The 26,775-nt window shown below is 46.4% G+C and overlaps 1 long non-coding RNA gene across 1 annotated transcript; it reads right to left on the minus strand.

Moving 5' to 3' along the window:
- Window positions 1–3,457: 3,457 nt before the first annotated feature.
- On the minus strand, window positions 3,458–19,948 carry LOC146347807 (uncharacterized). Its single transcript, XR_014789897.1, has 4 exons — window positions 19,879–19,948; window positions 17,337–17,381; window positions 4,066–4,827; window positions 3,458–3,917 (listed from the first exon to the last, which is right to left on the minus strand). It is a non-coding gene; the product is annotated as an uncharacterized LOC146347807 (long non-coding RNA).
- Between the last annotated feature and the right edge of the window lie 6,827 nt (window positions 19,949–26,775).

Below are 26,775 nucleotides of genomic sequence, written 5' to 3' on the forward strand. Positions count from 1 at the left end.
TTCTCTGCCATCCCTAAGTAGGGATGGCGGAGAATTTCTCCCCGAAACTTCGGGGGGCCAAGCGCCAATGTGTTCGGCCCCCCAAACAAGTTTCAGGGAGAAATCCTCCGCCCCCCCGCCCCCCGAACCCGCCCCGGGATGGGACTTACCTTCGCCGAATGTCCCTCCCGGCGGCGGGTCCGGCCGGCGGTTCGGTGGGTGTTCGTGCGGGGCGGGAGCGGCAGCTGGTCTTTTGACTGGCTGCCGCCGCCGCCATTCCAATAAAAGAAAAAAAAACGCCCCCTGATAGGCTACGTGACGATTAACATAGCCTATCATGGCTAGATCTGCAAAGTCAGCCGTGATAGGCTACGTTAATCGTCACGTAGCCTATCACGGGTGAGTTTAAAAAAAAAAAAAAAGCGCGTACGGATAATGGCGGCCCCCATAGGGAGCCGCCATTCGCGTTCCTTATTTGGTCGCTGTAGTCTACGTAAAGATTTACGTAGACTACGGTGAAAATAAGGGCAACACTATTTGCATTGCCCTTATTTTCGCCGTAGTCTACGTAAATCTTTACGTAGACTACAGCGACCACATAAGGAATGCGAATGGCGGCTCCCTATGGGGGCCGCCATTAGCGTATGTGCTTTTTTTTTTTAAAGTCACCCATGATAGGCTACGTGACGATTAACGTAGCCTATCACGGCTGACTTTGCAGATCTAGCCGTGATAGGCTACGTTAATCGTCACGTAGCCTATCACGGGGGCGTGTTTGTTTGTTTTTTAAACTTTCGAGTTCACGGCCAGGCGAGGCGGGAAGCCTCCTCCCCGGCCTGAATTTCGGCCGGGGCAAGGTGGGAAGCCTCCCCCCCAGCCTGAATTTCGGCCGGGGTGAGACGGGAAGCCTCCCCCCCAGCCTGAACTTCGCGGGGGGAGCAGCGAAGCGCCTCCCCCCACTGCGAACAAGCTTCGACGAAAGGTAAGTGACTTTTGTCCACCCCTATCCCTAAGTGTACTACCTTCCCATCCCCATGTCCATCATACTGCAGGAGATTATTCCTTCACCTGACAAGAAAGAAATATATGCCAGCACAGCTGAAATTGGTATTCAGATTGATGATTTGGTTGGATATATTCAGACAACTGTTTTTTCACACCACACAGTGGCTGTTAAAACAGTTACTGCTGTGTTAGGGTGGCCACTTACGAATCTCCCCAAAAGAGGACACGCATAACGAAACAGAGGATGCTAATTTGCATAATGTTTGCATATGCTAATTTATATGTACAGCTCGAAATTTAGAAATTATTCTCAATTAAATATGCAGATGAGACCCAGCTCTACCTCTCTTTCTCATCAAACCCAGGTGAGGCAGTGGCTGTTCTGAATCAGTGCCTGGGCACGGTAATGGACTGGATGAGGGCCAATAAACTGAAACTCAATCCAGCAAGACAGAGGTACTGTTAGTGGGTGGTTTGTCTACCTGGCTAGGTGGTATTCAACCTGCTCTGGAGGGGGTTGCACTCCCCCTAAAGGATCAGGTTCATAGTTTGGGGGTGCTCTTGGACCCAGAACTGTCACTTGAGGCACAGGTGAACCCAGTGCAGTGGAGCACTTTTTATCATCTCAGGCTGGTATACCAACTACGCCCTTATCTGGACAGAGATAGCTTAGCTACAGTTATCCATGCTCTGATAACCTCTCATCTGGATTACTGCAATGCATTATATGTGGGGCTGCCTTTGAAAATGGTCTGGAAACTTTAGCTTGTCCAAACTGGGCAGCAAGATTGTTAACAGGGACTGACCAATGAGCTCATATTACGCCAGTACTTTTCCAACTACACTGGCTGCCAGTCCATTTCTGGGCTCGATTCAAAGTGCTGGTATTAACATTCAAATCCCTTAACAGCTTGGGGCCAGGTTATCTGAAGGATCGCCCCCTCCCTTATGTGCCTGCCCCGACATTAAGATCATTGGCCTTTCTCCATGAGCCCCTGCCAAAGAAAGTGAGGCAGGTGGCTACTAGGGAGAAGGCCTTTTCTGCTGTGGCACCCAGGCTGTGGAATGAGCTCCCTAGTGCAGTTCGCCTGGCACCTGCATTGTATTCCTTCCAGTGCCAGGTTAAGAGTTTTTTTTATTTTCCCAGGCATTTTAGCATTTTAGCTTCCTAGTCTTTTAGCTTTGCTGTTTTAAATCTGTATTCTAAATCTCTGCATTGCTGCTAGGTTTTATTCTGGTTGTATTGTTATATTGTGGTTTTAATGCTTTTATATTTTACATTGTTTTACTATGTGCTTTTTGGTTTTAATTTTTGTGAACTACCCAGAGAGCTTTGGCTATTGGGCAGTATAGAAATGAATGAATGAATGAATGAATGAATAGAAATACAGTGCTTCTCACCATAGTGTGGAAGAAGACTGTGGCCAGATAACCTGTGTGCCTTGCTCAGTCTTCTGTCCAGGTGCAGTTGATGGACATCTTTAATTCCCAGCTCTTTCTTCTGATGGCTCTTTCCCTTTATACCGGCCTTGAACTGGACAGCTCTTTATATACAGGACATGTTCAAAATAGAGGACACCTTCAAAATAGAGGACAGTCCCCTGGCAGCCCATCAAACAGAGGACTGTCCACTGTAAAATGAGACACATGGCCACCCTATGTGGAGTTCGCTGTCTCATCAAAAGCAATCCATTGTGTGTATCAGGTTGGGCTAAAGAGCTGGCAAGTGTAGGCCCCTAAAGCACCTTGGGAGTTTTCACAGACAAGGCCATAATCTGGTGTTGCCAGAATGAGAAAAGGCCTAGGTTTGACCCCAAAGCATTTAAATCCTGGGCAGAGTGAAACAAAGGAAGCTGCCTTGGTGAGTTAGGCTATGTTGTAACCTGAAATGGTACTAATAACTTCCAGAAGGGGTAGCCTTCTGTTGTAGTAAGAACAACAAAGAGGCTTCAGGGTGCCACAAAACTCTATAGTGTTTTTGGAATGATAACATAACTGCCCAAGGCTTCTCTCTGTGGCCTTAAATAGCTTGCTACAAGGGGCAGTGGAACGCAGATCCAGAGTGTCCCAGTTCTAGTCACAGCTGAAAGGCAATGTCCATTTCATGCGATATACATCAAGTATATTTTCCACATATAGGGTTGTATCCAATGTTAGTCTATAAGTCCCTTTTATTTCAGTGGGTCTTCTTAGGACTAACACTGGACAACCCATACACTGGTGTTTGCAGCAGTGAACAGTATAAAGTGGAGACAGATGTTTCTAAACATACAGCAGACATTCATTCAGAAGCCATAGACAACTGGGACTTTTTGGCAAGTGCTTCCCAATACGATTAGAAATGTGTGTACTATCATTACCCAAAGATATAATCCATATTTGTTTCTTGTGCTAGCTTCCTATCTGTGGCCAGAGTACCTCCCAGAGAGTAGGTTTTAGCTGTAACTTGATTTAAACTTCTGAGCAGAAAATAATAGTTAACATGTTGCTGTTTTTTTATTGAATGTGCCAGGTGGCCCAAAAGTAGGTATACAGTTGTTCAGAATGTTGATGGGAGGGGGAGAGAATGTGTGATGTGTGGGTGGAGTCAGAATGAAAGTTGGGAAGAGTGAGTGACAGGGAGTGACAGTTAAATGAGAAGTGTAGGGAGTGAGGGGAGTGAGGCCCTTAAGTAGATATACAGTTGTTTAGTTGTTTAGTTGTTGTTTTTTTACTGATATTGTGAATGATGGCAGTGAACTTGAGTCAAGAACAAAGAAAGTGGATTCTAAAGCAGTACTGGAAGACTGAAAATGCCGAGCGGGTGCGCACAGCATGGCAAGAAGCATCTGACACTCCTCCACCAACACGTCTGACAATTTATCGTCTTAGAGATAAATTTGAAGCAACAGGTGCAGTGGCTAATGCACTGAAATCTGGACATCCTAGGATGCCTATGACAGAGGAAAATGAGATGAGAGTTGCTTTGACATTTGTGAACAGTCCAAAAAAGTCCACACCACATGACATGCATCTAAGCAGCTATCCATACCTAGAACGTCCTTGCAATGCTTAATACGTAAATTGAAATTGAAGCCGTACCATCCAAGACTGTTACATGGTCTTCTGGAGGACGACCCAGACCATCGGTTGCAAATCTGTGAGATGATGCGTAACCAAATCTCTAACGAACCAGACCTTCTTGATGAGATCAACTGGTCAGATGAGGCTTCTTTCAAGTTGTCAGGCCACGTGAACAGGCATAACTGTGTGTATTGGGCAGATGAAAATCCTCATTTGACTATCACATCTCAACTGAACCAGCCAGGTGTCACAGTGTGGGGTTCACTGTCCAGCGAAGGTGTTCTGGACAGGTTCGAGGAATGGAATACATTTCAAGCACTTACGAGATTAAACAGTGTTAAACAAATGTAAATGTAATAAACAATATAATAAAATGCAAATAAACTATACTGTATACCTACTTTTGGGCCACTCTGTATATAGATGTGTGTTTGTGTGTGTGTGTGTGTGTGTGGTGGGTGGAAACTCAAGACAGCCTGAGGACACACTCACAAAACCCAGATTGTTGATTTGAAGGGCAGACACTACTTGCTGTATCATAAACTCTGAAATTCTCCCCAGGTATAGGAACAAACTATGTGTTACATATAACTGCATGTAATGACTGCTTTTCCTGAAAAGAGTAGTTTTGGGAATAGCAACTTTGTGTAGGAATATTGCAGGATGGGAGTGTGTGCTTGAGCTCCACCACCTGTTGTTGTTGTTGTTGTTGTTCCAAATCACTCTGAGCAGCTTCCTCTCCCAGCTGGCTTCCAAGAATGTGTTGCCTGAGTTTAGAACCTGCAGAGGGGAAAGCAAGGGAGGGGAGGGATTTTTTGTGGGGGGGATGGCTGGTGGGGAAGTGTTACCCACCACCTCCACCATGCACCAGTTTCTCAGTCAAAATTGCTCAAAACTTCTATTCTCAGAAAAAGCAGCCACCGGTATGGATGGCAAGGCTGCCTGATTGGGTCCAGGAGTCTGGCGGACTCCCCCCTGCCCATGCCCCTGAACTGCTCCCACCGATCCCCTGCCCCTGCTTGAGTCCCCCCGCCCCTGCGCATGCAGTTGTCGAGCTGCCCGCACTCACCCTGGACCTATCCATGAGCATTGTGAACACCATTTAGCAAAACAAAATGGCGATCACAAATATGCACACATCTAATCTTATGCAAAATGGCACCATGAAGGGCTAATATACCACAGGGTAAATGGCCCATTTACACCTGTAATCTTGCTTATATTGGCCATTCACAGCACCATCTTGCATAAGATTAAATGTGCGCATATTTGCAATCACCATTTTCTTTCTCAAGATGGCACTTGCAGCACTCGTGGATGGGACCAGGGTGAGAGGCAGGCAGCTCGGCAGGTACCCAGAGGACCCAAACTGTGGGACGTCTGCCCTTCCCTAGCCATTTGGGCCACTTTATATGCTTTTATATGTATTTTTCCAGAAATCTACTTTCTCAAGTGGCATGTTTGAAAAGCAGAAGTCCAAAGCATCCATGAGCACATGGGGCTAGTTGCCTAGTACTTTAGATATTGATATATAATTGACAGGTAGATAGATGGTACATAGAGATGTTAGAGAACTCCACCACAGATTCAAATGAGGGCAGTTTCTTTGGAATCCAGCCTCCAGAATGTGTGGCAGATTGGCCCCACTTATCTCCGCTCCAGGAGGATTCCGTGTGGAATGGCACTTGGCTGCTTGCTCAACAGGAGCCATTCCCCTCTGCGCCAATCACCTTTTTTGTTTTTGTTTTTAAGGTGAACGGCAGGATGTGTCCATAGACTTATACACAAGATTCATGGCTCTATTTTGTGTATAAGTCTATGAGCACATCCTGCCGATCGCCATTTTTTTTAAAGGCGATTGGTGCGGAGGCGAGCAGGACGGGTCCAGGAGGTAAGTGGCCCTCAAGTCAGGTGGCTTTGCATAATCTTTGTGGAGCGCAGCTGCTCTGGAGGATTCCAGGGGGGAGACAAATGGATCACCTCCCCCCTGGATGGATTCCCCACCGGAATGGACGGTGGGGAATTTGTATACCCCTAATGGTAGATATGGAAAATTTTAGGGGTGCACGAAAGTCACTTACCTGGTCTCGCAGCTTGCTTCGCGGTGGGGGGGAGGCGCTTTGCTGCTCCCCCCGAAGTTCAGGCCGGGGGGGGAGGCTTCCCTCCTCGCCTGGCCGAAATTCAGGCCGGGGGGGGAGGCTTCCCATAGCCTATCATGGCTGACTTTGCAAATCTAGCCATGATAGGCTACGTTAATCGTTACATAGCCTATCACAGGGGCATTTTTTTTTTTACTTTGCTTGTAATGGTGGCGGTGGCAGCTGGTCGAAAGACCGGCTGCCGCCCCCCCCCCGACGAAGACCTGCCGAACCGCCGCTGGGACCCGCCGCCGGGAGGGACATTCGTGAAAGGTAAGTCCCATCCCGGGGGGGGGGGCGGAGGAGCGGAGAAGTTCTCCCCGAACAACCTTCGGAGGACCGAATGCGTTGGCGCTCGGCCCCCGATTTCGGGGAGAAATTCTCTCCCATCCCTAGAAAATTTATTATTTTGCCAGTGGAGTCACGACTGAAAAGGATGTGTCACTAGCACTTCTTCATTAGCAGGGACACTGACTTTATCTGCCATCCCCTTCAGAATTCCCTGTTCCTCTAAGCTTAGCTGCAATTTTCAAAGTAGCCGGGGGCGGGAGATGAATGTTCTCAGCAACAATATATTGTTCCTGTTGTAATGCAAAGTATTTTGGGATGGCTTGGTCTTGAATGGGAAATTAAGACCTGGTCATTCTATAAAAGACCTGCTGTTGGAGGAGATAAAACTGCTAAAACTGTTTTTTGTTGTTGTTGTTTTTTACATGGCTCAACACATTAGGGATGTCAGAGAATTCTGCGACGGATCTCGGTGAGGCCAAATGCCAGTGCATTTGGCCCCCTGAAATCCATCGCGGAATGAAGCCCCCCCAACCCACGAAAGGCACACGGGACGAAGTCCCCACCGCCCCCAACCCACAAAAGGCACACGAAATGGAGCAGTTACCTGCTCCCGTCCGTGCTGCTTTGAGAATGGCGGCCGTCCTGCGGCCGCCATTCGCTTCCTCTTCATAGCCATGATAGGCTATGTAAATACTTATGTAGCCTATCATGGCTAATGCAGGGACGCCATTTGCATCCCTGCGGAGGCCGTGATAGGCTACATAAGTATTTACATAGCCTATCACGGCAGGGGGAAAAAAACTCAGCGTACGCAAATGGCGGTGGCTACCGCCATCTGTGTACGCTGGTTTTTTTTCCCCCTGCCGTGATAGGCTATGTAAATATTTACGTAGCCTATCATGGCTAAATACAGGGACGCAAATGGTGGTGGCTACGACAGCTGCCATTTGCGTCCCTGCAGGGCTGCCCAGCGGCCGGATGTCCGGCTGCGGGCGGACGGAGCTGGCTGGTGGCTCCGCGGCTTGGCTGTGGAATGGAGCTGGCCGGGCAGGATTCCAGGGGCGAGGACCGGATCGCCTCCCCCCCACCGAGGATTCCGGGGTGAGGGATGGAGCACCTCCCCCCCCAGCAGAAACAGAATGGAACAGAAAGTAAGTGTTCCGTCCATCCCTACAACACAGTCACTGGGATTTTTGCACTCTCCTTGGGGACGGTCATGAAGAGCAGTGACATTTCCAACTGTACCACTATACCACTGTTCTTTGCTCTTGGTGTTGTGATTATGTATAAAGTGCAAGAGACCAACCAAAATAGCAGGTGAGAAATTTAGGCTGGCCACTTTTCTCAGGATAAAGAGACCTTTACCTAGAAGATTCTCAGTTGAATCCAGTTCTTTTTGTTGCCTTATTATCCAGTAGTAGAAGGTTTAGCAATACATGAACATAAACCTTATTTATTGTAGCTACTAATAACAATTGGAAGGGTTTTGTTACTTCCCAATACCATCTGGGTTAATGATGCTGCACTGTAGGTGATGTGTGAAATCCTTCCTTGCTACTCCAAGCACATTTGATGGCTACAAAAACCACCTTTGGACCTATTCCAGGGGGGACCTGGTCTCACTTAAAGAAAAGGTAGTGATGCTGGGCAAAGCCAGATACATAGAAACATGGCCAGTCACAGGCAATGCCAGCACACTTGAATATTCACAAGCATCAAGTTATTTAATTTCAATCAACTCTTATTTTTAAAGCTGTGAGGCACTGGTAATTTTCACCTTTATCGTGAAGAAAGAGCAACCAGATTAGAGTGCCTTGTCATTCTCCTGCTAATGAGTTTAATATGATATTTGGCCCCCAAAAGTGCTTTCCTGTGTCTTGCGTAACAATAGTGTTTCTGTGGTTTTAATAGAGTCTGCACAAAGGCATTTCTGGTGGGAGCAGCTCCCCTTCCCTTTTCATTTGAATGAGCTAAATGATAATTACTGGCATTGTGAGATATTGTATGGCTACAAAACTGCATGGTTCTCAGATTTGCAGCACACTTAATTCCAGATAGAGTTTCCTGGAATATACATAGAATTTGGCTCTTTCAGACTTCCCACCATTGTACAAATAAAAAGTAGGACACTGACAGCCAAACCACATGTTATGGTAAATAGGGATGGCACAACACCCGATTCCATCTGGGAATCTGGTGGAATCCCCCCTGCCTGGACCCCTGAGCCTCGCTGTCCAAGCCTCTGTGCCCACTCGCCCCCTGCCTGTGCTCAGTGAGGGGCTCACACTCACCCCAGCAGCCTTGTTGAGCTCCACTGTCACCAGTTTTTTAAAAAATAAACTGGTGATCACAAAATGCACATATTTGCATATGCGCAAAAATGTGCATTTTTGTGAATGCACACATTCACACATATGCAAATATGTTCATTTGCAAAAATGCACATTTCCACGCATATGCAGATAAGCACATTTGCAAAAACGTGCATTTTTGCGCATATGCAAATATGTGCATTTCACGATCACCAGTTTATTTTTCTAAAAATGGCAACAGCAGGGCTTGACAAGGCCGCCGGGGTGAGTGCGGACCGCTCTCTGAGCACGGCAGGGACTTGAGTGTAGTTTGGAGACTGGCAAGCCGGGGTAGGGGCTGGGCGGGTGCCCAGAGAACCCAGATGGGGGTGGGTTTACACATCCCTAATGGTAAAGGCATAACAAGCAGCTACCTCCCCCCCCCCAAAAAAAAACCCAGTTGGGACTGACTTTGGGACCTCCCCATGCCACAAGGGGAGGTTTAATATTTCCCTTAGGCTTAGGGGAAGAAGTCCCCACTGGAATGAGTTTATCATTTCTGGATGCCACAATGTTGGAGTGTGGGTGGCCATTGGATGTGCCAAATGGCTTGGGCATACAGATTATCAAGCAGGGGAGGGAAACACATGAAGGAGAGACAGTAGTGCTAATTTATACATTAGCAGTGCTACTAATGTATAATTAGCCATTGTTGCTTCCCAACGGCTAGCTCCCATGCACCACCAGAAGCATTTTAGAATTAAAATAGATCCAATTTCAGTCATGGAGTCATGTGGCATGGTAGATCATGTGACATTTTTCTGAGCACTGAGACTCTTGGGGAGGGGGGGTAAGGGTGCTGGACAAACTGTATATGTTTCACTTCAGCTTTCAAATTACTTCCTACACATGGTGCTCCCATAGGGTAACCATGTGTTCTATTTTACACAGGACAGTCCTCTATTTGAAAGGCCATCCAGTCCAAGTCTGGTTTAAGCATAAACATAAAGAACTCTAAGTAGGGAGAGCAACAGAGGTCTTGAACTTGCCTATCCACTGTGCTGGGACAGTAGACTGAGCAAGGGACATAGGTCACCTGATCACATTCTTCCACAGTGTGATGAGTGGTGTTGTATTTCTACTGGAAAAGAACTGCAGGAATTATTTCTCAGTCTGCATCCATACATATAAAATAGGACATGCGATCTTTGTGTGAATCTGTGTCCCCTCTGGTCCTCATTTTGATGAATCATTTCCTATCATTTTGGTGATGCAGAAGTGGCCACCCTATGCTTCCAAGGCCCAACATGACACCTTTTGTCTGTCGGTTTTCACCAACTGCATCAACAACTGTTTGAACAAGTTGTTGTTGTTGTTGTTGTTGTTGTTGCTGTTCTTACAGAAAGTGATTTAAAAATGTGAATGATATGGAGAAATTTGGACTCCTGTTACCATCAGAGAGTATAATTGAGTTCTATTATACTTGGGGATGAATGCCCCATAAGCTAGGGATTCTCCAGATTTCAAGGAGAAACCTGTGTTGTGCTAGGAAAAGACTACAGGGATAGCTTCTTCGTGGATATCTTTAGTCGGCTCTCTTAGGATGTTTCGAACAAAAGAATCAGCAGAAGTGGGCTGCAGTGACAATACTTCTTTTAACCAAGAGACAAAACACCGCCTCTGCCGGGCACCGCATTGTAACTCAAAGAGCACCTTGGTCTCAGCAGGACTAGACTGAATTCATTTAGTAAAGCTTAATGCTGCAAAAAACGAAAAAGAAAAAAAAAAGCAGATGGGTAACAAGGCTTTAAAAAGTAGAAGAAAAAGATATCCTTTGCACTGAGCTTCAGAAACCCACAAAAGAATGTCTCTGGGAACTTTTGGAGGATCCACTCTAAGATAGCTTTAGGAGGGTATTCAACTTCTAGACACGTTTGCACAACTTATTTTTTATGGCTGCCTTATGCTTGCCACCCACCCATCGACCCAATAGATGTGGGCATGGCCGTATAAACATGGCCTCCTCAGTTAATCTTACAGCACACGAATAAGGCATATGTGGAAGAAGGAGACTGCCTTCAGATCTTCTGGCCCCAGGCTATTTAGGGCTTTTAGTCCAGCACCAGTCTTTTTCCTATGTGGGTGTGGTAAAACTACTTAAATCAACCAGCATTTATTTATTTACTGTGTTTTTAAATGACCTAATAACCAGTGTTCTCTGGGCAGAGCACAATACATTAAATATGGCTTGAATAATGCATTTGATCAGTGGTGCAGGTAGGTAATAGATTCTGGACTTAATGTGTGTGGGGGGTCCCCTTTAGACAGCACACAACAAACATTTCTCTGCACCCCCAAGGCCCCAACCAACATCCCATGCTTTATAACTGTGTCTACATTCCTGATATCTTAGAGGAATAAACAAATAAAAGACAGCTTGCCAACCAATAGATGGGGTGGGGGGGGAGAGAGAGAGAGAGAGAGGTGGATAGATGAAATAAATACTCTGAGCATGTACAGCTTCACATTTTAAACTAGAGCTGTGCACAAAGAGCCTCTCAAAATTATCTACCCTATTTGTGGGCAGACAAGGAGGGTATTTCACCATTTTTTTCCAGGGGGAGGAGAAATTCTCAACAGTTTCTTATAGGTAGGACTCACCATTGACAGGGGTACAGTGCAACTTCTTTCTTTTTTCCTTCTGCAAGGGGCAACAGCATCAATTGAGTTGGCAGGCTGGCCCCCATTTTGCACCTACCACAATGCAGGTGTGAGGGATGCAGTGTTGTGTCTCGCTCCAGAGGAGAGGTGGAGGTAGTGCTGTGCCAAAACCAGCCCTCCAATTTCCTGAAAGTTTTCTTCCCCCATTTAAGAGGCTTCCATTATTCTGCCTCACTCTCAGGTTGTTTGTTCATTTATTTTTGTGGTGTTTTTGAGCTTACCTAATCTACGCAGGGTGGCTGAGCTTTCTGTATGTGTGTTTTCCTTCTATCACGCATCTCTCCAGAGCCTTCCTAGCTGCCTGCATTTCTTGGTCTAAAAAAAACCTATGGGAGGAATTGCCTCATGATGTTTTCCCCTAGGATTTAATTGAAGTGTTGGAAGCTGAGGAGGCTACAGGCTGCTGGAGAGATAATTGTACAATGAAAGGCATAGCACTCGTATGCTCCCCTTGCTCTCCTCTGGAGGGAGCAATCCTATAGCCCGCTAGTCAGCAGCTAAACAGCCATAGGATATGTGGGTTTCTGGGAACCGCCCTCAGAGCCTGCACTCTGAGGTCAGTTCCCCCTGGAGAACCGACCTTCCCCCCTTCAGCTGCCGAGTGTGGAGTGGCCAGAACGGGGCATTCTGAGGGCGTTCCGGGGTGGGGAAGGAGGAAATGCCGGTATGACACATAGGTGGTCCAGAGTTCAGAGGCAGCCACCTATCCCTATAGGATTGCGTCCAAACTCAGGCAAGCACAAGAAGCCCAAACCCAACCCATGAGAATTTCTCCAAAATTTTCTTCACTGCTGAATTTCTTTTTGAAAACAATTTCTTTTCTATCGAATTGATTGAGAATGTTCAAAACAAATGTGGTAGACATTTTTGGCACAGCGTTAATTTAAACTCACTTAAACCATAGCACCATCGTGACTATAGGGATAAAATTGAATTGGCTTCTGCTGCCTTAGTGTCCTCATCACCTGCTGGTCTCTGGGGTGGGGGGCTGAGTTGTGGGGCCTGAAGTCTGGCCCTAAGTGCAGCCCTAGTTGTACCCCTGCATCTGATGAAAGTAATGTCTTCCTTCCCATTTCTTGAATAGTGCACAAGTTATTCACCACTGTATTGGTTTTCCACAGTATTGAAAGTGTTGGGACATGTCCTGAAACATTTCCCCACCAACAACAACCTTGTTCAGCAAATAACAAGAAGAAAAGTGGAACCTTCTTCAAGTTTGTGGTTCCAATATTAATTTTGAACATGTTTTTGCAATGACATTAACTCTCTGCAAAATGTTTCCTCGGGTAAAATAATGTTCATCATGATACTTTGTATAACTTAGATGTTGGATCCCAGATCTGCCTTCTGCCAAGTGGAAGGGCCTTCCATGAGAGGAAGGGGTCTGCTCACAGAAGGTCCCTCCACCCATTTGGGGGATTCCCCACACACACCATATCTCAACCCATTCAGCAGGGTCTCCTAACTCTGTGTAGCATTTTCAGGGGCCTGGAGGGACTGCCATGGGAAGGAGGGGCAGAAAGTCCACTTCTACAAGCAAAGATGATCTGGAGGACATCTGGATGAAACCCAAGATATTTTGAATGTGAGAGTTTCAGAAGGGAATTGTTTCTGGCAAATTAATACTTCATATTTTCCAATGTGATCTGTTCCTGATATGCCTTTAAAGATGAGTGTGGTCTCATGCAAGACTTTGGAGAAAAGATATGCTGTGCTGAGACCAATACAGATATGATTCCATTTCTTCTGCATTTCCATGGTTCACTGTGTCCTTTGGTGCTCAAGTACAAGGACCATTTATGCAAGGAAGGAACCCACTAACAGAACTGTATCTTTGTTAATGACTCAGCTATTGAGCTCAGCTTCTGAGCTGGAAATTATAGCCTCCTTTCCTATGGTCTCCCATGCCTGCAGACCTACCTCATGATTCAGACGTGACGCTTCTATGCCTCACTGGTACATCTTGGGCATCACTCTGGTAAATTTCTTACATGTAATTTTAGGTCAAGATTAACTATTATGTCAAGTATGTTATCACACATCCCCCCAGAATATTGTGCTCCCTCTTGCACACAACACTCTGATCAGATAGATCAGAACTAGGGATGTTCAAACCTTCCCTATTATTTCTGCAGATTTTTTCCATCATCTCACCAAAAAATGCCATTGCTTGTTGAAGACATTTATAGGCAAAAGCAGAGAGGGACGTTTTGTGGGGGTAGGGATGTATGAAATGTAGTTATCGTTCTGATCTGGGGTGTCCGTGGTGGAGGGAGGCACTCCGTCCCTCCCCCCAGAAACCTTCCCAGCGGGCTCCGCTCTGCAGTGACTCCACAGAGCCGCCAGCTGGAGCCACCCGCAGCCAGATTCCAGCCACTGCCAGGCTACTGCAGCCGCAAATGGCAGCCATCGTAGCGGCCGCCATTTGCGCCCTTGCATTAAGCCGTGACAGGCTATGTAAGTATTTACGTAGCCTATCACGGCAAAAGGCAGGGATGTAAATGGTGGCTGCTATGCCATTTGCGTGGCTGCCTTTTGCCATGATAGGCTACGTAAATACTTACGTAGCCTATCATGGCAAAGAGCGGGGCGCAAATGGCGTACCGGCCATTTGTGGCTGCAGCAGCCGGAAGACAAGCTGGAGCCGCTGCTGCTGCATTTGCCACCACATCTGCTGCCGCATCCTCCACCAAGTAGGCCTGTCCCAGGGGGGGATTTTGGGGGGTGGCGGGGGGGAGGCTGTTCTGCTGTGGACTCCGGGGGGCTGGATTCAAAAGAATCCGGCCTCACTGGAGTCAGTGGCGGATTTCTCCAACATCCCTATGTGAGGATATGATCTTCTGAAGTGCTGTTTTGAATCTGAGATCAGATCCTAGCACTTGGTGCCCCTTTAAAGGCACAAAGTCACAGCTTAACTGTGCATTGTTTCTGCTTTGAAAGTGAATAAATAGCATCATCATCAGTATCATCATCATCATCATCATCATCATCACCATGTGAACTTAGTATTGTTCAGGGCATCAGGATATATTGTTCATCTGGTTCCCCATAAAATACTGACTATGTTGCCTATCTAGTTCCCCATGCAATAGTTAAGTTAAGCCATTACACTTGTTTTGCCCATTCGATGAAATAGGTTTAATAGTACATCATCTTACGCAACACCTTATGCACCTCCCCCTCCCCCATTCTTCTTTTTGTTTTGGTGGCAACCCTACCAAAATAAAATCAAAGGAGACTAGAAAGAGCATTGAAATTATTATCTAGACCCCACCCCCCGAATCATAGAATCATAGAATAGCAGGATTGGAAGGGGCCTATAAGACCATCAAGTCCAACCCCCTGATCAATGCAGAAATCTAAGTCAGAGCATCCCTGACAGATGGTTGTCCAGCTTCATCTTGAACACCTCCAATGTGGGAGAGTCCACTACTTCCCTAGGTAATTGGTTCCATTGTCATATTGCTCTAACAGCCAGGAAATTTTTCCTGATGTTCAGCCTGTAACTTGAGCCCATTATTCCATGTCCTGCACTCTGGGATGATCAAGAAGAGATCCTGGCCTTCCTGTCTATGACAACCTTCCAAGTAGTTGAAGAGTGCTATCATATCTCTCAGTCTTCTCTTCTCAAGGCTAAACATGCCCAGTTCTTTCAGTCTCTCCTCATAGGGCTTTGTTTCATATGGGGGGGGCACCATCATGTATGCAATAGGGGACCTTCTAGGGAGTAACTTGAATGCTCCTTTTCTAAGGTGGCACCCATCAGTGATAAGTCACTGCAGATGATCCAGAATAGCATCCAGGTCAGGCAGTCTGGTCCTGAGCGGGATTGCCTCACTTGAGACCCACACTGGCAGACTTCCTCCTCACAAGTGGAATTGTTCTTCACATACTGAATACACTGTATCACTAACCAGTTGTTCCAATTTTACAGGTAAGGACCTAAGGTCAGTGTAATTTGCCCAAGGCCACACAACCCAAAATGGTACTCTAGTATGGTAGCCATAATCAAGATGCTTGCTGGATTAAACTGTTAAGCATGTGTTGAGATTAATGTGATGAGGTGCGTATCTGCTAAAAGCAAAGAATGAGCTTATAATTGTCTCCAGAAGGAGAAAAGTAATATTATGGAGGAGTGGAAGGATTGTTGCCTTTTCTTTTCTTTTGATACCTCTGAGTATTTTGATACTCCCTACCACTCCCACCCCATGTTCACACTTCGTAAACGCTGGTTAGCCTCTTCAGTGATATTCTGTGAGTCCAACGGCATTGACAGAGTGACCCATAATTGAATATGTCAGCCTGAATTAAAGAAATGGAGATCCACGGTATCATATCTAAATTAATTTCCTGACATTGCATTTAGCCTTTTTGGCACTACCAATTAGGACAATGAAAGATAATGCTTGGAAATGGAAAGGGACACTCGCAAGGCTGAAAGTCTTGTAAATTAAACAGACCCTGACAGTTGTCCCATTTGATTGCATTTCCATGGGTGTGGAACTTTGTGAAATGGCGCCCAGGAGAATGCAAAGTGAAGTCCTAGTACCAGCATGCACTGTGCTTCTATGACGGGAAGGCATCCTTCCCCCCCCTTGTTTCATTTTTTTAAACTATAAATTTTAACCACAAAAAAACTAACCAAAAAAGTAACAAACCCCCCCAAAGGAAAAAACAAAAAGAAAAATAAGAAATAGAAAAAATAAAGTAACATATTCTAAAATCCTCAGTTTCAAACATTACAATCGAGAAGAAAGAGGAAGGAAGGGAATGAAAGAAAAAGGGGAAGAATGAGTTAGAATAGAAAGTAAAGACAAGCCACTGTGTTGACTGGCATAAAAGAGAAGCAAACATTAGGGACGGGCAAATGAGCAAAGTCCGAGCTTGCTAGGATTCTCCAGACATCAGCTCACTGCTCAGCTCTTCTCAATTTGGACTCACATTTGCTCTCACTGTTCATTTTGCGTGAACGGGGAAATTGTACAAAATGAACAGCTATCAAACTCCCCCCCCATTTTTTTTGTGAGTTTTAACAAAACAAAACAAACTGAAAACATAACACCCCCCAAAAAAATACCACAACACATTCTAACATCCTCAGTTTCAAATATTACAATATTCGAGAAAGAAAGAAGGAGAAAAAAGGTTGCACATACACTTCGGTAAAAGCACATCAAATATCCACATACAAGTCCATCTGCAAGTTATGCCTATATAGCACTCTTTCAAATGTTGCTTGTGTTGTTAGGCCTTCAGTCCATTGCATTATAGACAGTGGGCTTTTCTCCTTCCAATATTGTAATAGCAGACTTTTAGCAACCGAAAGGGTGCAAAAAATCCATTTACGCTGACCATGTGTTACATTCCAAGAAGCAGGTAAGTAATTTAAAAGAACATTTACATCCATAAATATTAAAGAACTTTCCAATACAAAATTTATCTGTACAGTAACTTCCTCCCCAAAGGAGGTGGCCATTGGGCGTTTCCAAAACATATGAATAAGGGAAGCATTGACTGCATTACACCTCCAACAATTAGCCAAATTTGATAAGCCTTTATTTAAAAGACGTTGTGGCATCCAATAGACCTGAAACAAATGACAGGAAGGCATCCTTAGAGCAGTGGTTCCCACCCTTCTGATATCTCCCCATGCAATAATAATAATAATAATAATAATAATAATAATGATGATGATGATGATGGGATGCGCGCATGATTACGGATGGCAGAGAATTCTGCCACGGATCATGGAGAGGCTGAATGCCAGTGCATTTGGTAACCCGAACTCTGTGGCGGAACGGCCTGCCACCCCCCCGCGCCCCCGGATCCCGCCCAGAATGAGACTCACCTGGGGCAGATCTTCCAGGTGGTTGCCGCCACCGCCATTTCCACCCTTGTAAAAGAAAAAAAGAAAGAAAGAAAAAGAAAGACGTGATAGGCTACGTAAAGATTTACATAGCCTATCATGACTAGGTTTTTTTTAAAAAAACACACACACGACGTGATAGGCTACGTAAATCTTTACATAGCCTATCAGGCTGGGTGGGTTAAAAAATGCTGCCATTTGCATTCCTTATTTTTGCCCTCTTAATCTACGTAAATATTTACGTAGACTATGTAGACTATAGCGGGCACTATTTGCGTCCCTTTTTGATTCCCCATTTTAGCCTACGTAAATATTTACGTAGGAACGCAAAAATAAGGAATGCAAATGGCGGCGGCCATAGCCGCCACCATTTGCGTATGCGGTTTTGTTTTGTTTTTTTTACCCAGAGCCCTCCGTGGCTGGAAATCCAGCTGCGGACGGCTCTGGCCTAGCCGGGCCTGGCCGGCTGCTCCACGAAGCTGCCGCGGAGCACAGCCGGCCTCAGAGAATTCTGGGAGGGAGGAACAGAGCACCTCCCCCCCGGTGAGGATTCTGGGGGGAGGGACGGAACGCCTCCCCCACCATCAACATAATTCGCAAACAGGTAAGTGATTTTCGTACATCCCTACGCATGATGCATCCCACTAAAAGCCGTCGCTTTTTAAAGTGAGGAGAGTTATTCACCCTCAGAGGAGCCCACTCCATTTGTGATTCTGCAATAATTACTATTTTGTAATTACTAAATGGATGGAAGCAAGCCCAAAGAAGTGACTCATTCACTACCTCTGATGGTGGAAAGTTTGTTTGTTTGTTTGTTTGTTGTTGTTGTGGTTGTTATTATTATTATTTACATTTTTATACCACCCCATAGCTGACACTCTCTGGGAAGTTTGCAGTAGTTAAAACATTAAGGGCACAATCCTATGCAGATAGGTGGCCGCTAGGGGTGCACGAAAGCCACTTACCTGGTCTTGCAGCTTTTCGCGGTGGGGGGGAGGCGCTTCGCTGCTCTCCCCCCGAAGTTCAGGCCGGGGGGGGAGGCTTCCCGCCTCGCCCGGCCGAAATTCAGGCCGGGGAGGAGGTGCCTCGCCTCGCCCGGCCGCGAAATAAAAAGTTAAAAAAAACAACGCCCCCGTGATAGGCTACGTGATGATTAACATAGCCTATCATGGCTAGATCTGCAAAGTCAGCCATGATAGGCTATGTGAATCGTCACGTAGCCTATCACGGGTGACTTAAAACAACAAAAAAAGCACGTACACAAATGGTGGCCCCCATAGGGAGCCGCCATTCGCGTTCCTTATTTGGTCGCTGTAGTCTACGTAAATCTTTACGTAGACTACAGCAACCAAATAAGGAACGTGAATGGCGGCTCCCTATGGGGGCCGCCATTAGCCGTACGCGCTTTTTTTTTTCAAAGTCACCCGTGATAGGCTACGTGACGATTTACGTAGCCTATCACGGCTGACTTTGCAAATCTAGCCATGATAGGCTACGTTAATCGTCACGTAGCCTATCACGGGGCGTTGTTTTTTTTTTACTTTTATTGGAATGGCGGCGGCAGCAGCCGGTCGAAAGATCGGCTGCTGCCCCCACCCCTGATGAAGACCCGCCGAACCACTGCCGGGACCCGCCGCCGGGAGGGACATTCGGGAAAGGTAAGTCCCGTCCCTGGGGGGATGCGGGGGGCGGGGGGGCGGGGAATTTCTCCCCGAAACTTCTTCGGGGGGCCGAACATGTTGGCGCTCGGCCCCCTGAAGTTTCGGGGAGAAATTCTCCGCCAACCCTAGTGGCAGCATCCGAACTTGGAGGCGACTGCCTATCCAATGCAGGGCAGGAGAAGCATGGAGGGGATTGTTCCGTCTGTGCTTTTCCTCCCTGCATATTTGGCTAGACAACCAATTGTGGCTGTCTAGCCGTGGGAGGACAGAGCGGGGGAGGAGGCTGCCGTACGACACATTGGATTTGTCATACAGGCATTTCTGCCCTCCCCGCCCTCCCCGCCATTTTGGCTGCTCTGTTCTCCTCTTGTGAGCATGGGGCTTTTCCGTGCTGCTTGTGAGGCAGCGCGGAATGGGGGGAAGGGTGGTTTCCGGAAAACCAGATATCCTATGGCTGTCTAGGTGCTGACTAGTGGCCATAGGACTGCTCCCTAAAATACAGTATACAAAGTTTAAAAAACATTTACATAAAAACATATGGGCAATATATATAAGCAGCATACATCTCAAAAAACCTTTGAACTAAAAACATTTTTTAAAATCCAACAATAAAACAGCACAGCTTAAAAACAGTATACAAAGTCAGCAAAAGGAAAGAGAATTGTAAAAAGGGAAGGCCTGCCAGAATAACAGAGTCTTTAATTCCTGCTTAAAGACCTTCCAAGTAGGGGGGTACGGATTCCCCACCGTCCATTCCAGTGGGGAATCTGTGGGGGGGGGGAGGCGATCCATTCCCCCCCAGAATCCTCCGGAGCAGCTCTGCAAGGTTTTTTTGGGGGGGAACAGGCTTGGGGGCCACTCACCTTCCCTCCTGCCAGCCAGATCCATTCGCCTCCTCCCTGCTGATCGCCATGTCTTTAAAAAAGAAAAGAAAAGGCAATTGGCAGGATGTGCCCATAGACCTAGATGCAATAGAGCCATGAAACTTGCATCTAAGTCTATGTGTCCATAAGCTTATACACAAGATTCACGGCTCTATTTCCGTCTAAGTCTATGGGCACATCCTGCCAATGGCCATTTTTTAAAAAAAGACATGGCGATTGGCAGGGAGGAGACGAACGGCTCTGGCTGGCAAGAAGCAGCAGAGTGCCGTTCCTCCTCCAGTCCTCCTGGAGTGAGAGGAAAGTGGTCCTGATCCGCTGCGGATTCCTGAGGCCGGATTCCAAAGAATCTGGCCTCATTTGAATCCGCAGCAGATTTCTCTGTCATCCCTACTTCAAAGAGGTCAGCAGCTGCATTTCAACCGGCAGATCACTCCACAATTGAGAGGTGGCAAAGGAAAAGGTCCTCTTGTGTGTGGCTGCCAATCCCACATTAGGCAGCTGCAGCAGAGAGCCCTCACAGGACCTTCAGTGGCGGACTGGGACGTAAATGGTCCAGTAACCCAAGTTCTCTGGGTGGTGTGAAATATATTAAAAACATAATATACTACAAACAATAAAGCAACAAATACTAACACCACACAAAAAAGTCAAGATAACATCAACAGCAAGGAGTAAAACACACACACACATGCTACAGCACTTAAAATCAAAGTTCAAGGAAAGCTGCTTATGAAACGGAGGAGAAGTAGCTGAAATGCAGTAGGCAAGCACCATCAGTGAAGGCCACACAATATCAAACACAAGAGTAGACTTAGATGTTCTTAACACAGCTCGTTAACAGAAGTGGACCTCTGTCCTGAAAACGTACTTGAGTCCTCCATTGCAGAGGGGTTCCCTAAATGGTGTTATATAGAGAACTGTATATATACTGTTCTCCCCTCTTGCAACTGGCTACTCCAGCAAGCACTGGCAGCATGTAGACGAATGCCTTGAATTTTGCCAGAAAATAGCGCCCTTCAGCCATCGAATGTCTAGTTCCACACTAAGCTAAATAACCCAAATAGCATAAGCTTTTCTTTATAAGAAAGATTGTTCATCTCTGCCAAGCGTTCTCTTCTGGCACTCAAGATAAAACTGCTTTTTGGAATAGCGGATGGTTCATTACTTAAGCTAAATGGTTACTTAATTAATTTGAATTTCTCCCATTAGCCAATGGGTTCTTCTAAAAGATTCCACTAGGAATGCTGAGACAAATCAGCACAGGTGAATGCCCCTGCTTGACCTGTATGAGCAGAATTGGAGCTCACTGTGAGTGGGTTATCCACCCCCATTCAGCTCATTCAGCCTGTCCTGGTTCCCAAGGGGAGAAAGCTTGCTTTGGGGACAAGGACTGGGTAGCAGGTGGTGGTAGCGCTATAGTTTTGGGTAGCCCCCTGAACCTGTCTGCCTTCCCTTGTGGGTGGGGAGTGTTTGTCTTGAGGCCTTTGTGAACTCAGGTATCTCCACCTGAAGTATCGCCACCTGTCTAACTGTGTGCCTTCTCCATCCACTGCACATAAAACAATGTCTGAAGGTAAGATAAAGCATCTTCTTCCATTTGGGATCATGGAGGCTAAACTACAACTCCCATCATCCCCAGTGGAAATGCCACTGGGCTTGCCAATTGCCCCTCCCCAAACTGTTTTTCATCAAAATAAATGACTTTGGGCTTTGCTACAGGCATCTGTGTATAACATGCAGTTAGGGCCTTAAGATTCTATTTAAAAATCCACCCAATATACCCCTTTGTACTTATATGGTTACATTTTCTCCCTATGAGTACTTTTTTTTTTCTTTTGCTTCCAAGATATGGAGGTAAACTCAAAAGTTGCAAGTTTGTGCTTTTTCCACTTCAAATATTTATTAGGGCAATAACTCCGCTGGAGGATCATACTTTTTGATCAATGCTTTAATTATTATTTTTGTCTCGTGCTATTGTATAACTTGGAGATGGAAACTAGGGAAGAAAACCAACGGATTATTGCAATAAAGTCTTAGGGGTTTTTATTAACCATTTGAAAGTTGTTTAGTAAACAGCATGAGAGGGGGTGTAAATGTAAGGTTCTGAAGCTACCTCTTTCTCCAAGACATAGAACATTATATTCTATTGTATTTATGTATATATAGTGCTTTTTTGGGTTGTTTCCTTTCCAACCAAAAGGCTTGTAGAGCAATGGACAACTACCCCCCCACCACTAAAACAATTTTAAAACACATTAAAATAATTAAATGAATTAACCATCAAATAGGGATGTGTGAACCCATTCCTGTCCAGGTTCTCCAGGTGCATTCGCAAATATGCGCATTCGCAAAATGTGCATTTTCATGCATATGCAGTTATGCACATTGATTTTTGCCATTGTCATTTTAATTTTCAAAAAATGGCAACCACAGAGATGGATGAGGCTGCCAGGGTGAGTGTGGGCTCCTCACTGAGCATGGATGGGGGCAGGGGCTCAGCGAGCAGGGCTCAGGGGTGCAGGCAGGGGGATTCTGCCGGATTCCTGGACAGACTCGGGTGGCTGCGCAATCCCTACTATTGAAAATAAATCACTCCAAGGAACAGCCAAAAGTAATAACTAACCCAATAGATTCTATTGCAGCGGTGGCTAACCTCAGTCCCAGGTGCCAAATATGACCCCTTCGGGTCCCAATGTGGCCTGCTGGGCTTCCCCGATGCCCATGCCCTATTCTGCTTTTTAGGAGCTTTTTCCCCCATTCTAAAAGGTTGAAATACCTCTCCTAAGGCTTAGTACTGACAGGAAAAGCTTTAAGCTACAATATGCCGGCATATTTCAAATGGTGGCTCTCACATCTGGCAAGGCCCTGCTGTCTGCCCTCTGTGTCCCAACTTTAGTCGGGGTAGGATAATCAACAGAGCCTTGCCCAAACACCAAAAGATATGAGAAACAGGGTGGTCATGTGCCCTGCTTTACAGAGGACAACCCTCTGTTTGAAATAGGGACAGATAGACCAGGGTTTTCACTGCAAGGCTCAGGGCCACTGGTGGCTCCCAATGCCTCTCCGAAGTGTGGCTCTCTGCATCTCTCTCTCTCTCTCTCTCTCTCTCTCTCTCTCTGTGTCTGTCTCTCTGTCTGTCTGTCTCCATCTCTGTCAGTCTCTCTGTCTCTGTCTCTGCCTCTGTGTCTCTCTGTCTGCCTCTGCCTCCCTGTCTCTGTCTCTCTCTGTCTCTGTCTCTCTCTGTCTCTCTCTCTGTCTGCCTCCCTTTCTCTGCCTCCCCCTCCCTCTCCCTCTGTCTGTCTCTGTCTGTCTGTCTGTCTGTCTGTCTCTGTCTGTCTCTGTCTCTGCCTCTGTCTCCCTGTGTCCCTGTCTCCGTCTCTCTGTCTCTGTTCCCCCACTCACTTTGCAGTAGGTGCTTACTTCTCAGCAGGATCACTCTAGCTTGGACCTGTTTGCTTTAGTGTTGAGTTATTTAACCAGTGTGACCTGGTGCGATTCATTTTTAGAAGCCCTGTGGTACATTTGACTGTAGGGATGGCAGAGAATTCCTCCACGAATCTCGGTGAGGCTGAATGCCAGTGCATTCGGCCCCCCGAACTCCATGTAAGAACAGTCTGCCCCCCTGCCCCCCCACGGATCCCCCCCAGGACAAAACGTACCTGGGTTGGATCTTCCAGGCGGCGGCAGCTGCGGTGGCCAGTCTTCTGACCGGCTGCCGCCGCTGCCATTTCCAGTGTTAAAAAAAAAAGACATGATAGGCTACGTAAAGATTTACGTAGCCTATCATAGCTAGGTTAAAAAAAAACACCCAAAACAACATGATAGGCTACGTAAATCTTTACGTAGCCTATCACGTTTGACTTAAAAAAAACCTCACACGCGCGTACCCAAATGGCAGCTATGGCCGTCGCCATTCGCGTTCCTTATTTTGGCCTGTCTTAGTCTACGTAAATATTTACGTAGACTAAGATGGCGAAAATAAGGGGAACGCAAATAGCGTCCGCTATGCTATTTGCGTTCCCCTTATTTTTGCTGTCTTAGTCTACGTAAATATTTACGTAGACTAAGATGGGCCAAAATAAGGAACGCAAATGTAGGGATGGGGGAGAATTTCTCCCCGAAACTTCGGGGGGCCTAGTGCCAACGCTTTCGGTCCTCTGAAGGTTGTTCGGGGAGAAATTCTCCACCCCCCGCCCCCCCCCAGGATGGGACTTACCTTTCACGAATGTCGCTTCCGGCGGCGGGTCCCGGCGGCAGTTCGGCAGGTCTTCGTCAGGGGCGGGGGCGGCCGCCAGTCTTTCAACTGGCTGCCGCCGCTGCCATTACAAGAAAAGTAAAAAACAAACAATGCCCCTGTGATAGGCTACGTTAATCGTCACGTAGCCTATCACGGGTGACTTTGAAAAAAAAAAAAAAAGCATGTACACTAATGGCGGCCCTCATAGGGAGCTGCCATTCACGTTCCTTATTTGGTCCTTGTAGTCTACATAAAGATTTACGTAGACTATGGCGAAATTAAGGGCAACGCAAATGCAAAGCAAGCTGAGAGACCAGGTAAGTGACTTTCGTACATCCCTACGCAAATGGCGTCGGCCCTAGCCACCGCCATTTGCGTACGCGTGTTGTTATTTTTTTTAGTCAGACGTGATAGGCTACGTAGATTTACGTAGCCTATCACGGCTGACAACAGGGACGCAAACGACGGCGGCTATGGCCGCCGCCGTTTGCGTCCCTGCTAGCCAGTGGTCGGATGTCTGGCTGCTCGCGGAGCAGAGCTGGCTGGCCAGGATTCCGGGGGGGAGGAGCTCCGTGCCTCACCCCCTGGCAAGGATTCTGGGGGGAGGGACGGAGCGCCTCCCCCCCCAGTGGAACCTGGTGGAGACAGGTAAGGGCAATTTCATACATCCCTACATTTGAGTCAGTTCTCTAAAGAAAGAATATTGATTTTATCAAAATAATAATATTTATTTTATCAAATATTAAGAAAGGATATTGATTTTTATCAAATTTTTATCAATTTTTTATCAAATTTTTATCAAAAGATAAAACTTATCAAAATTTGCGAATTGCTTCATAACAAGACTGAAACTTCAGATTTGTGTAACAAGAAAATGAATGTGAGAGAAAGCAAACATGATAGATTAATCTATCTCTGCATTTGAGGAGTCGACATTAGAGATGTTGGAGGAATTTGATTTCTGATATGAACTCACCTCCCAGACTAAAGTGTGGATCTGAATGTGGCCATCCACTGGATTTTGCACTTCTCTGAATGCTATGAATACAGTTCTGGGTTTGCAAAAAAGGGTCTCCAAATGCACTCAAAAATGCATATTTTGAAAGAGGATACTTTTAGAAATGTATATTTTGAGAGATAATACTTCCAAAAATATGTACTTCAATTCATATTTGAAGGAAAGTTTTTGTGATTATATCTATATCTATATCTATATCTATATCTATATCTATATCTATATCTATATCTATATCTATCTATATCTCTATAATCACATCACAGATAAATGTGGAAATGGGACAAAACAGATTTATGAGTGAAGACATGTGTAAGTGACATGGACAAGAAATAGAATGATTCATCCATCCCTAATGTAAGCGAGGCCACTTTGGCTTTGATTCTGTGTGATATGTGCTTTCAATTCAGGCACACGTGTGGTGGGTGAGCCATCTTTATCCATGTCATCTTATTTTTTTGTCTAAATTCTGTCACAGTTCTAGTTTCCTGTTGGATTTCTGCCTGGATCCAGGCATAGTAGCTGATAGATGATGTCAGCTTCTTCCCAGCCAGACAGCCACAGGCACTAAAGGTAGCGGAAAGCACTCCCCAGCTGGCCAAAGAGGGCATTTCACTGACATACTGGCTTGTTCCATTCTCTCACTGTTCGTCATGTAGTTAGTAGGCACATGCCATCATAAGGCACAAAACTGAGTCTTTCTTCAAATATGTCCCGGACTGCTGGAAGGCAGGCCCTTAAAAAGAGCACAGATCCAGCAGCAAACATTCTGATGAAATCCTTCACCCTCAAGAAACAATCCTTCATGCTCAACAAACACCCTCAACAAACAAGCAAACAGTCTGATGAAATCCTTCATCCTCAACAAGCAACGTAGGGATGGGTGAGCATTTCATTTCAGTTTGGTTTTGATAAGAATTTGCCAAAGTTATCCAGGAGGAGGAGAAGAGTGCTTGGTGGGTGCACTGCACCAAGGGCCCATCCCTGACCCCGTCCCCCCGGCGCTCCTCAGGAGGAGAAGAAGGCTAGAGCTCTGGGGGGGGAGTCCCACACCGAGGACCCATCCTCGACCCCCCCAGACACTCCTCGTGAGGAGGAGATGGCTAGAGCTCTTGGGGCATGTGCATAAAGCATAAGGGCTTGACTGCTGGAGTCCTTGGTGTACAGAGAAGGGGCAGCTTGTGCAGCTCGGTGGGCAGGGCAACCAAGGAGCAGGTCCAGGCCATGCAATGGGGGGCAGCTCGTTGAGCTACCTCATGCCCCAAATGGAGATGAGTCCATCCTAGGGATGTACAAAGTGTGCTCCTTCTGTTCCTCTTGACTTCTGCAGTTTGCACGAAGTGCTCCGTTCTACTGTTCACAAGCCTAGGGATGTACGAAAGTCACTTACCTTTTGCGGATTATGTTGATGGTGGGGGGGGAGGCATTCCGTTCCTCCCCCTGGAATCCTCCATGGCCGGCTGTGCTCCGTGGCAGCTCCGCGGAGCAGCCAGCCAGGCCCAGCCAGGCCAGAGCCGTCCGCAGCCGGATTTCCGGCCGGGAAGGGCTCTGGGAAAACAAGAAACAAAAAACGGTGTACGTGAATGGCAGCAGCTACAGCCACCGCCATTTGCGTTCCTTATTT

The sequence above is a fragment of the Heloderma suspectum genome, chromosome 4 (genome assembly GCF_057233095.1).
Source record: "Heloderma suspectum isolate Gila_16-S chromosome 4, 16-S_ref, whole genome shotgun sequence".
In the NCBI taxonomy this organism is placed as follows: domain Eukaryota; kingdom Metazoa; phylum Chordata; class Lepidosauria; order Squamata; family Helodermatidae; genus Heloderma; species Heloderma suspectum.